The sequence below is a fragment of the Loxodonta africana genome, chromosome 5, assembly GCF_030014295.1.
Source record: "Loxodonta africana isolate mLoxAfr1 chromosome 5, mLoxAfr1.hap2, whole genome shotgun sequence".
NCBI classification, from domain to species: Eukaryota; Metazoa; Chordata; class Mammalia; order Proboscidea; family Elephantidae; genus Loxodonta; species Loxodonta africana.
In genome coordinates, this window is record NC_087346.1 from 118,861,916 (window position 1) to 118,872,798 (window position 10,883).

The window sequence follows — 10,883 nt, forward strand, 5'->3', positions numbered from 1 at the left end:
TTGTACATAGGGTTCCAATGAGTTGGAACCAAATCGACTGCACCTAAAAACAACAACAACATATACATTGAAAATCATGTTCACACTGATATGTCCAATTCCAATTCAATACCATAGAGCTCATTCTAGTTTTCTCCATTTCTGTATTTGTAATTCCCTTCTCCAACAGTGAGAACCTTGTCTTTCATTATCCTTAATATCCATGTGAACAATCCTCTTGTATGCAACCAGTCTCCAATCTCTGCTGCCACACCCACCTCTGTCTAGATGCCCTCCTCTGCCTGCTAGGGCTCCTGACTCCTCTTTCCTGTCTGTTCCCCCTTGTGGATGCTTTGTTTTTACCCTGCCTGGGCTCTGACTTCTCGTTCTTGGCTGGGCCCTGTGTAGCTTTTTTCCTCACCCTGCTCAGGCTCTGGCCACTCCAGGATGGATCCTCACACAGGGATGCCCTCCTCTGCCTGCTTGGGCTCTGACTCTCCATTCCAGGCTGCCCCTCTCATGGATACCCTCCTCACTCTACTCAGGCTCTGACGGTCTTACCCTGCTTGGAGTCTGACACCCTATGCCAGACCAGCCCTTCTTGCACCTCTTGGAATCCACAACTCCAGACGGGGCCACCACAGCTTTCTCTGATACCCCTTTCGATGCCTTCCTTGCGGTGCTCTACCTAATGGCCTTACTATTCAGTTATTAGGGAAGGAAAGGATTTTTTTTTTAATTAGTGAAAAATTACTTAAACACTAGCCATGTTTTTGTTTAAATAGATTCATTTCTCCAGTTGGGTCATTCTGAATCTCTTATCCAGCTTTAAATTGGCTCAGCAGCAAAATCAGATAAGATTTTGGGCTGATATTATTAGTAAGCAATATAGCTTTTCAGTGGTTGTCGTTCAAAAAAAAAAAAAACTTTTATAAGCCATGCTATTTTGTTCCCTAGTGTTTACTTCCCCCCTTTCTGTTCAACTCCATGATTTCTCCTGTACACTACCACTATTTTTTTTTCAATTTTTATTGTGCTTAACTGAAAGTTTACAAATCAAGTCAGTCTCTCACATAAAAACTTATATACACCTTGCTACACACTCCCAATTGCTCTCCCCCCAATGAGACAGCCCACTCCCTCCCTCCACTCTCTCTTTTTGTGTCCATTTCGTCAGCTTCTAACCCCCTCTACCCTCTCATCTTCCCTCCAGGCAGGAGATACCAACATAGCCTCAAGTGTCCACCTGATGCAAGAAGCTCACTCCTCACCAGCATCCCTCCCCAACCCATTATTCAGTACAATCCCTGTCTGAAGAGTTGGCTTTCAGAATGGTTCCTGTCCTGAGCAAACAGTAGGTCTGGGGGCCATGACCACTGGGGTCCTTCTAGTCTCAGTCAGACCATTAAGTCTGGTCTTATGAGAATTTGGGTTCTGCATCCCACTGCTCTCCTGCTCCCTCAGGGGCTCTCTGTTGTGTTCTCTGTCAGGGCAGTCATCAGTTGTAGCCGGGCACCATCTAGCTCTTCTGGTCTCAGGCTGATGTAGTCTCTGGTTCATGTGGCCCTTTCTGTCTCTTGGGCTCGTAATTACCTTGTGTCCTTGGTGTTCTTCATTCTCCTTTGATCCAGGTGAGTTGAGACCAATTGATGCATCTTAGATGGCCACTTGCCAGCATTTAAGAGCCCGGACGCCACTCTCCAAGGTGGGATGCAGAATGTTTTCTTAATAGATTTTACTATGCCAATTGACTTAGGATGTCCCCTGAAACCATGGTCTCCAAACCCCTGCCCCTGCTATGCTGGCCTTCAAAGCATTCCGTTTATCCCAGAAACTTCTTTGCTTTTCATTTAGTCCAGTTGTGCTGACCTTGCCCGTATTGTGTGTTGTCTTTCTTGTCACCTAAAGTAGTTCTTATCTACTATCTAATTAGTGATATTCCTCTCCCACCCTCCCTGCCTCTGCCCTCTTGTAACCATCAAAGAATATTTTCTTCTCTGTTTAAACTATTTCTTGAGTTCTTATGACAGTGGTCTTATACAATATTTGTCCCTTTGCAACTGCCTAATTCCACTCAGCATAATAATGCTTCCAGATTCCTCCATGTTATGGAACGTTTCACAGATTCATCGTTGTTCTTTATTGATGCATAGTATTCCATTGTGTGAATACACCATAATTTATCCATTCATCCATTGATGGGCACCTTGGTTGTTTCCATCTTTTTGCTATTGTAAACAGTGCTGCAATGAACATGGGTGTGCATATATCTGTTCGTGTAAAGGAAGCTCCAAATTGATTTCCAAAGTGGTTGTACCATTTTGCATTCCCACCAGCAGTGTATAAGTGTTCCAATTTCTCCACCACCTCTCCAACATTTATTATTTTGTGTGTTTTGGATTAATGCCAGTCTTGTTGGAGTGAGATGGAATCTCATTGTAGTTTTGATTTGCATTTCTCTAATGGCTAATGATCGTGAGCATTTCCTCATGCATCTGTTGGCTACCTGAATGTCTGCTTTAGTGAAGCGTTCATAGCTTTTGCCCATTTTTTGTTTTTGCAGTATCATGTAGATTTCAGGAATCAGACACTAATTGGAAGTGTCATAGCTAAAAACTTTTTCCCAGTCTGTAGGTGTGGTCTTTTTACTCTTTCGGTGAAGTCTTTGGATGAGCATAGGTGTTTGATTTTTAGGAGCTCCCAGTTATCTAGTTTTTCTTCTGCATTGTTAGTAATGTTTTGTATACTGTTTATGCCATGTATTAGGGCTCCTAATGTCCCTATTTTTTCTTCCATGATCTTTATCATTTTAGATTTTATATTTAGGTCTTTCATCCATTTTGAGCTCATTTTTGTGCATGGAGTGAGGTATGGGTCTTGTTTCATTTTTTTGCAGGTGGATATCCAGTTATGCCAGCACCATTTGTTAAAAAGACTGTCTTTTTCCCGTTTAACTATTTTGGGGCCTTTGTCAAATATTAACTGCTCATATGTGGATGGATTTATGTCCGGATTCTCAATTCTGTTCCATTGGTCTATGTGCCTGTTGTTGTACCAGTACCAGGCTGTTTTGACTACTGTGGCTGTATAATAGGTTCTGAAATCAGGTAGAGTGAGGCCGCCCACTTTGTTCTTCTTTTTCAGTAATGCTTTACTTATCCGGGGCCTCTTTCCCTTCCATATGAAGTTGGTGATTTTTTTCTCCATCTCATTAAAGAAAGTCGTTGGAATTTGGATCAGAATAGCATTAAATGTATAGATGGCTTTTGGTAGAATAGACATTTTTATAATGTTGTCTTCCTATCCATGATCAAAGTATGTTTTCCCGGTTATGTAGGTCTCTTTTGGTTTCTTGCAGAAGTGTACTGTAGTTTTATTTGTATGAGTCTTTTACATCTCTGGTAAGATTTATTCCTAAGTATCTTATTTTCTTGGGGGCTACTATAAATGGCATTGATTTGGTGATTTCCTCTTTGATGTTCTTTTTGTTGGTGTAGAGGAATCCAACAGATTTTTGTGTGTTTATCTTGTGTGCCGATACTCTGCTGAACTCTTCTATTAGTTTCATTACTTTTCTTAAGGATTCCATAGGGTTTTTTATGTATAAGATCATGTTGTCTGCAAATAGAGATAATTTTACTTCTTCCTTGCCAATCTGGATGCCCTTTATTTCTTTGTCTAGCCTAACTGCTCTGGCTAGGACTTCCAGCACAGTGTTGAATAAGAGTGGTGATAAAGGGCATCCTTGTCTGGTTCCTGATCTCAAGGGCAATGCTTTCAGGCTGCCTCCATTTAGGATGATGTTGGCTGTTGGATTTGTATAAATGGACTTTATTATGTTGAGGAATTTTCCTTCTATTCCTATTTTGCTGAGAGTTTTTATCATGAATGGGTGTTGAACTTTGTCAAATGCCTTTTCTGCATCTATTGATAAAATCATGTGATTCTTGTCTTTTGTTTTATTTATGTGATGGATTACATTAATTGTTTTTCTAATGTTGAACCATCCCTGCATACCTGGTATGAATCCCACTTGGTCATGGTGAATTATTTTTTTGAGATGTTGTTGAATTCTATTGGCTAGAATTTTGTTGAGGATTTTTGCATTTAGGTTCATGAGGGATATAGGTCTATAATTTTCTTTTTGTGTGATGTCTTTACCTGGTTTTGGTATCAGGCATATGCTGGCTTCATAGAATGAGTTTAATAGTATTCCATCCTTTTCTATGCTCTGAAATACCTTTAGTAGTAGTGGTGTTAACTATTCTTTGAAAGTTTGGTAAAACTCTGCTGTGAAGCCCTCCGGGCCAGGACTGTTTTTTGTTGGGACTTTTTTGATTACCTTTTCCATCTCTTCTTTTGTTATGGGTCTATTTAGTTGTTCTACCTCCATGTTAGTTTAGGTAGGTAGTGTGTTTCTAGGGAATCATCCATTTCTTCTAGGTTTTCGAATTTGTTAGAGTACAATTTTTCATTGTAATCTGATATGATTCTTTTAATTTCAGTTGGGTCTTGTAATATCATCCAGCTTGGGTTATTTGCTTCCTCTCCTGTTTTTCTTTTGTCAGTTTAGCCAGTGGTTTATCAATTTTGTTGATTTTTTCAAAGAACCAGATTTTGGTCTTGTTAATTCTGTTGGTTGTCTGTTTTCTCTTTCATTTAATTCTGCTCTGATTTTTATTATTTGTTTTCTTCTTGTGCCTGAGGGTTCCTTTTGTTGCTCTCTTTCTATTTGTTCAAGTTGTAGTTTGATTTTGGCCCTTTCTTCTTTTTAGATGTGTGCATTTATTGGTATAAATTGACCTCTGAGCACTGCTTTCACTGTGTCCCAAAGATTCTGATAGGAAGTGTTTTCTTTCTCATTGGATTCTATGAATTTCTTTATTCCATCCTTAATGTCTTCTATCATCCAGTCTTTTTTGAGCAGGGTATTATTCAGTTTCCAAGTGTTTGATTTCTTTTCCTTGATTTGTCTGTTATTGATTTCCACTTTTACGGCCTTATGGTCAGAGAAGATGCTTTGTAATATTTCAATGTTTTGGATTCTGCTAAGGCTTGCTTTATGACCTAATATGTGGTCTATTCTAAAGAATATTCCATGTGCACTAGAAAAGAAAGTATAGTTAGTTGCTATTGGGTGGGGTGTTCTGTATATGTCTATGAGGTCAGGTTGGTTGATTGTGGCATTTAGATCTTCTGTGTCTTTATTAAGCTTCTTTCTGGATGTCCTGTCCTTCACTAAAAGTGGTGTTGAAGTCTCCCACTATTACTGTGGAGCTGTCTATCTCACTTTTCAATGCTGATAGAGTTTGTTTTATGTATCTTGCAGCCCTGTCACTGGGTGCATAAATATTTAATATGGTTATATCTTCTTGGTATATTGTCCCTTTAATCATTATATAGTGTCCTTCCTTATCCTTTATGACGGATTTAACTTTAAAGTCTGTTTTGTCAGAAATTAATATTGCCAGTCCTGCTCTTCTGTGATTGTTGTTTGCTTGATACATTTTTTTTCCATCCTTTGAGTTTTAGTTTGTTTGTGTCTCTAGGTCTAAGGTGTGTCTCTTGTAGGCAGCATATAGACAGATCTTGTTTTTTAATCCATTCTGCCACCACCGGTCTCTCTATTGGTGCATTTAGTCCATTTATATGCAGTGTAATTATGGATAGGTATGAATTTAGTGCTATCATTTTGATGTCTTTTTTTGTGTGTTGTTGACAGTTTCTTTTTCCCACTTAAATTTATGGGTTGAGTAGATTATTTTTACATATTGTCCTTTCCTCATATTCATTGTTGTTGACTTTGTTTCTGCTGTGTCTCTATTTTTTCTTTTATTTTATTTTGATGAGTAGGATAGTTTGTCTCCTTTGTGGTTACTTTATTATTTACCCCTATTTTTCTAAATGTAAACCTAACTTTTATTTCTTTGTATCGCTGTACCTTCCTCTCTATATGGAAGGTCTATGATTGCATTTCTTAGTCCCTCTTTATTGTTTTGATGTCATCTTCTTTTATATAATGACATCGCTGTTACCCTGCTTTGAGCATTTTTTTTTTTAAATCTTGCTGCTTTTTTTTTTTTTGATTTCCCTGTCTGGGTTGACTTCTGAATGCTTTGCCCAGTGTTCTGGTCTTGGGTTGATACCTGATATTATTGATTTTCTAACCAAAGAACTCCCTTTAGTATTTCTTATAGTTTTGGTTTGGTTTTTATGAATTTCCTAAACTTCTGTTTATCTGGAAATGTCCTAATTTCACCTTCATATTTAAGAGACAGTTTTGCTGGATATATGATTCTTGGCTGGCAATTTTTTTCCTTCAAATTTTTAAATAAGTCATCCCATTGCCTTCTTACCTGCATGGTTTCTGCCAAGTAGTCCGAGCTTACTCTTATTGGCTCTCCCTTGTAGGTGACTTTTCATTTATCCCTAGCTGCTCTTAAAATTCTCTCTTTATCTTTGGTTTTGGCAAGTTTGATTATAATATGTCTTGATGACTTTCTTTTAACATCTACCTAATGTGGAATTCAATGAGCATCTTGGATAGATATCTTCTCATCTTTCACGATATCAGGGAAGTTTTCTGCCAACAAATCTTCAACAATTCTTTCTGTATTTCCTGTTATCCCTCCCTATTCTGGTACTCCAATCACTCATAGGTTATTTCTCTTAATAGAGTCCCACATGATTCTTAAGTTTTCTTCACTTTTTAAAATTCTTTTATCTGATTTTTCTTCAAATATATTAGTGCCAAGTGCTTTATCTTCAAGTTCAGAAATTCTGGCTTCTACTTGCTCAATTCTGCTCCTCTGACTTTCTATTGAGTTGTCTACTTCTGTAATTTTATTGTTAATCTTCTGAATTTCTGATTGCTGTCTATGGATTTTTCCAGCTTATTAAATTTTTCCTTATATTCCTGAATAATCTAATTTCTTCAATTGCTTTATCTGTGTGTTTCTTGGCTTGTTCTGTGTATTGCCTGATTTCCTTCCGGATGTCTTGAAGGGTTCTGTATATTAAACTTTTGTATTCTGCCTCTGGTAATTCCAGGAATGCACTTTCATCGACAAGATCCCTGGATTCGTTGTTTTGAGAGCTTGTTGAGGTGATCATGGTCTGTTTCTTTATGTGACTTGATATTGACTGTTGTCTCTGAGCCATCTATAAGTTATTGTATTAGTTTATGTTTGCTTACTGTGTTGTAGCTTCTTGCTTTGTTTTGTTTTGATATGCCTAAATGGGTTGCTTGAGTGAGCTAGCTTATTTTTGCCTTTGGAGCTCTGATGTCCTGTCCGCAGATGGCTAGAGCTGTTATCAGGTATATCAGTCTAGGAGTCCATTCACTTTTCTTGTATGAATTCAGCTTAGGTGTCTAGGTAGCTGATCATCAAGTATGTGGTAAAGGCTCTGTCCTATAGTCTTAGAGGGGCTGGAGTGACTGGTGTAGGTACCGATATATGGTTGTAGCAGTGGGTCACGCCCTGAACAAGGCAGCGGGTTGAGAACCAACCCTGAGTTTCTCTGAGGAAACCATGTCCCTGTTCCATACAGTGTGCAGGTGGGTGGGTTTAGCAGATGGACCATGGGCACCCAAAGTTTTTGGTTGTAAGGACTGGGAGGTACCAGTTATCCTTGGACCATTTTTGTGGGTGGCTGGGTGACCTGAGTGGAGCTACCAGTCCTTAGGCCTCTGATGTGGGTAGGTGAGGACCCTGTTTATTAGGCAAAGCAATGTCAAACATCAAACACCCACTTCTCCACTGTGCAGCTGAAATGGTTGGAGTCTGCCAACTAGGGTCTATTCTCCTGAAATAGGCCCACACAGGTCCATGAGGAGGGGAAAAGTGCTCAGAGTCCACAGATCATTTATGCCTGGACAGGAGCTGCTTCTGTTCTGAGCTCCCCTGGTTAGTGGAGCTGGCAAATTATCTTTTCCCCCAAATGGAAACTTTTTCCCTGCTCTAAGGCCAGGAGAATGGCTCTAGGTGCTCAACAGTGCCTATCTCAGGCCCAGAGAATTCAGATGCTGAAGTCGGCTTGGAGGTGGGGGTGGGGTGCATTAAAATATATGCAAGTACTTAGCTTTTGCCGACACCACCATTCTTCTCTGGTTCTGGAGGTGTGAGTAGGCTGTGAGGCTAGCTGCTTCTCCCTGAGGAAACTGTGCCTGAACGCTAGTACCAGCCCACCACCATGGCTCCGTAAATGGTGCCTGAGGTCTCCCCACGGTTCAGGTCCGGTAACTCCTCTCTACTTCTGAACCGTCTCTTCCTCCCCCTGCCCCTCTGTTCACTTTCTAAGCTTGGTTTTGGTACTCAGGGCTCCTAGCTTGTCATAAATATACTCATTTCGCTTGTCTTTTCAGGTCTTTGTTGTAAAGGGGGCTCACAGGAAGTGTCCATCCATTCTGCCATCTTGGCTCCACCTTGTAAATAACTCTTTATACTACACCTTCCATGGTATAATTATTTTATGGTTTCCGTCTCTTGATTTGATCCTGACTGGTACATCACAGCTGCAAAATCCTCCTTCTCACATCACTGTGTCATTTTTCTTAGAATTTTGAAGCTTTTGTCTCTCATATTAAAATCATGGATCTATGACTTCCTACCAATGTTTCCTCTAGAAGCGAGAATGGCAAGACTTTGTCTCACATACTTTGGACATGTTATTAGGAGGGACCAGTCCCTGGAGAAGGACATCATGCTTGGTAAAGTAGAGGGTCAGTGAAAAAGAGGAAGACCCTCAATGGGTCGGATTGACACAGTGGCTGCAACAATGGGCTCAAACATAGTGATGATTGTGAGGATTGCTCAGGACCAAGCAGTGTTTTGTTCTGTTGTACACAGGGTTGCTATGAGTCAGAACCTACTTGGTGGCATCTAATACCACCGCCAATGGCTCATCCTTTTGTTCCTACTGATTACTGCTCTGTTCGTCATCCGTACTCATGGCTCTATTGACAGCAACAATTCTTCTCTGAACCCAGATTGTTAAATATGCCATCCTTTCCAAAATTCCCTTCTTGTTTCCTCTCACCACAGAAAAGTAAGCATTAAGGGCCTGCTCGTGTGTATGTGCATGTGTGCATTCATGCACCTGTAAGCAGAATTATATAGCTTGGTCCTCACTAAATGCAAACACCGAAAATATAGCAGATGTGATGGGGGCATATCAAGCATGTACCATCCGATGCAATCAAGAACAGCTTAAACTCACCTCCATGTAACAATCTTGCATAAATACCTCTAAGGTTATACAAACAGGGGCCCTGGTGGTGCAGTGGTTAGGCACTCAGCTGCTAACCGAAAGGTTGATAGTTCAAAACTACCAACCACTCTTCGGGAGAAAGATGTGGCAGTCTGCTCCTGTAAAGATAATAGCCTTGGAGACCCTGTGAGGCAGTTCTACTCAGTCCTATAGAGTCCCTATGAGTCGGGATCAGCTCGTCAGCAGTGGGTTTTTTAAAGTTATACAGATTTGGTTGGTTTTGAAGTTTGGCTCTGCTACTTACTAGTTACTTTCTACAACATTAAGTGGAAATAATATCTACTTTTACTACCCAGGATCATGAATCAGCATAGTTTTTTATATATTGACATAATCAGAGAGGCAATAACTTAAAACTTCTACAGGATAAGTCAAAGAAAAATTTACCCGAATAATTCTTATCACTGACAAGACAGAACAATTCTAAAATGATGTCTATTGGAATGTTTAATATTGTCATTATTGTCAAAAGATTTGTCATCGTTATGCATTCATGGAACTGATGTACTGCGATTTTGATGTCCTTAAGTAAACTATCAGTTAATATTTTGTTGTAGGTTTTACAATATTTTCTTAAAGGCTATAACATGACTATAATAATGGCAATCAATGTAGCAAGCAATATAGAAGACTAGATGGAATTAGAGAAGAAAATATCTCACTATATTTTGAATAATTGCAGAATTGTTTAATGAAATTAACAAATTTTAGCATTGTTAAAGGTAACATGAATGAGAGAAATATTTTACTGACATCGGGTAGATAAGGCATTCCCTCCTGACATTTTTCTGTGCTTAATTTCCTGGACATTTATTATTGTGTTTAAATACATTTCAGAAAGATAGTTTTCCTTGACTGTCTGGTAGAAATTGCCAATGAAAATATCTGGGCTTGGAGATTATTTTTAATCATTATAGGACTATTGAGATTTTCTATCCCTTCCAAATAATGTAAATTTGGGCTGCAACTTTACAGAAGGGCTGGCTTGTGGTTATATACATTTTTGACAATCTCCTAATAATGAGGAGTGAGGTACCCTTACCCTAGAGGCTGTAGCATTTTGAGGTCCCAGCTTAATAGGGATAGGTCTTTCCATCTTGGATGTGCCCTGGGCTTTGGCTTCCCTCTCCCAATCCCTGTGGGGCCCACAAAAGCAAAGGAAAAGTTCACAGGTTTGGCAAATCCCCTAATTGCAAAAGAGCTCCAGTGCACTGCTCACCTTTCTGTGTTTTTCCTTTCACTTAGATTTTTATCCTCGTAATCCTTAATATTTTGACTCTTCTTCAATGCTTTAAAGAAAATAGATTCTATTCAGAATTTCTGGTTGTTTTAAGCAAGATGACTGATCTGAATAATGTACTCAACCATATTACCCAGAAACTGAAGTCTACTTTTCATTTGACTATACTGTATCTTCTTAAATAACTGTTAAAAATATTCCATTTCTTCTACAAAAATACCATAAAATCTCACTGATTTGGTAAATTTGCAAAAAGCCCATCTAAATTAGTGAAAACCACTAAACGGCATGCTGTTTTAAAATAAATTTTCACTCTTGCACATACTAAATAAAGCTAGTAAACTATTATCTAGTAGTGGTCCTTAGGGAATGTCTTAGTTATCCAGTGCTGCTA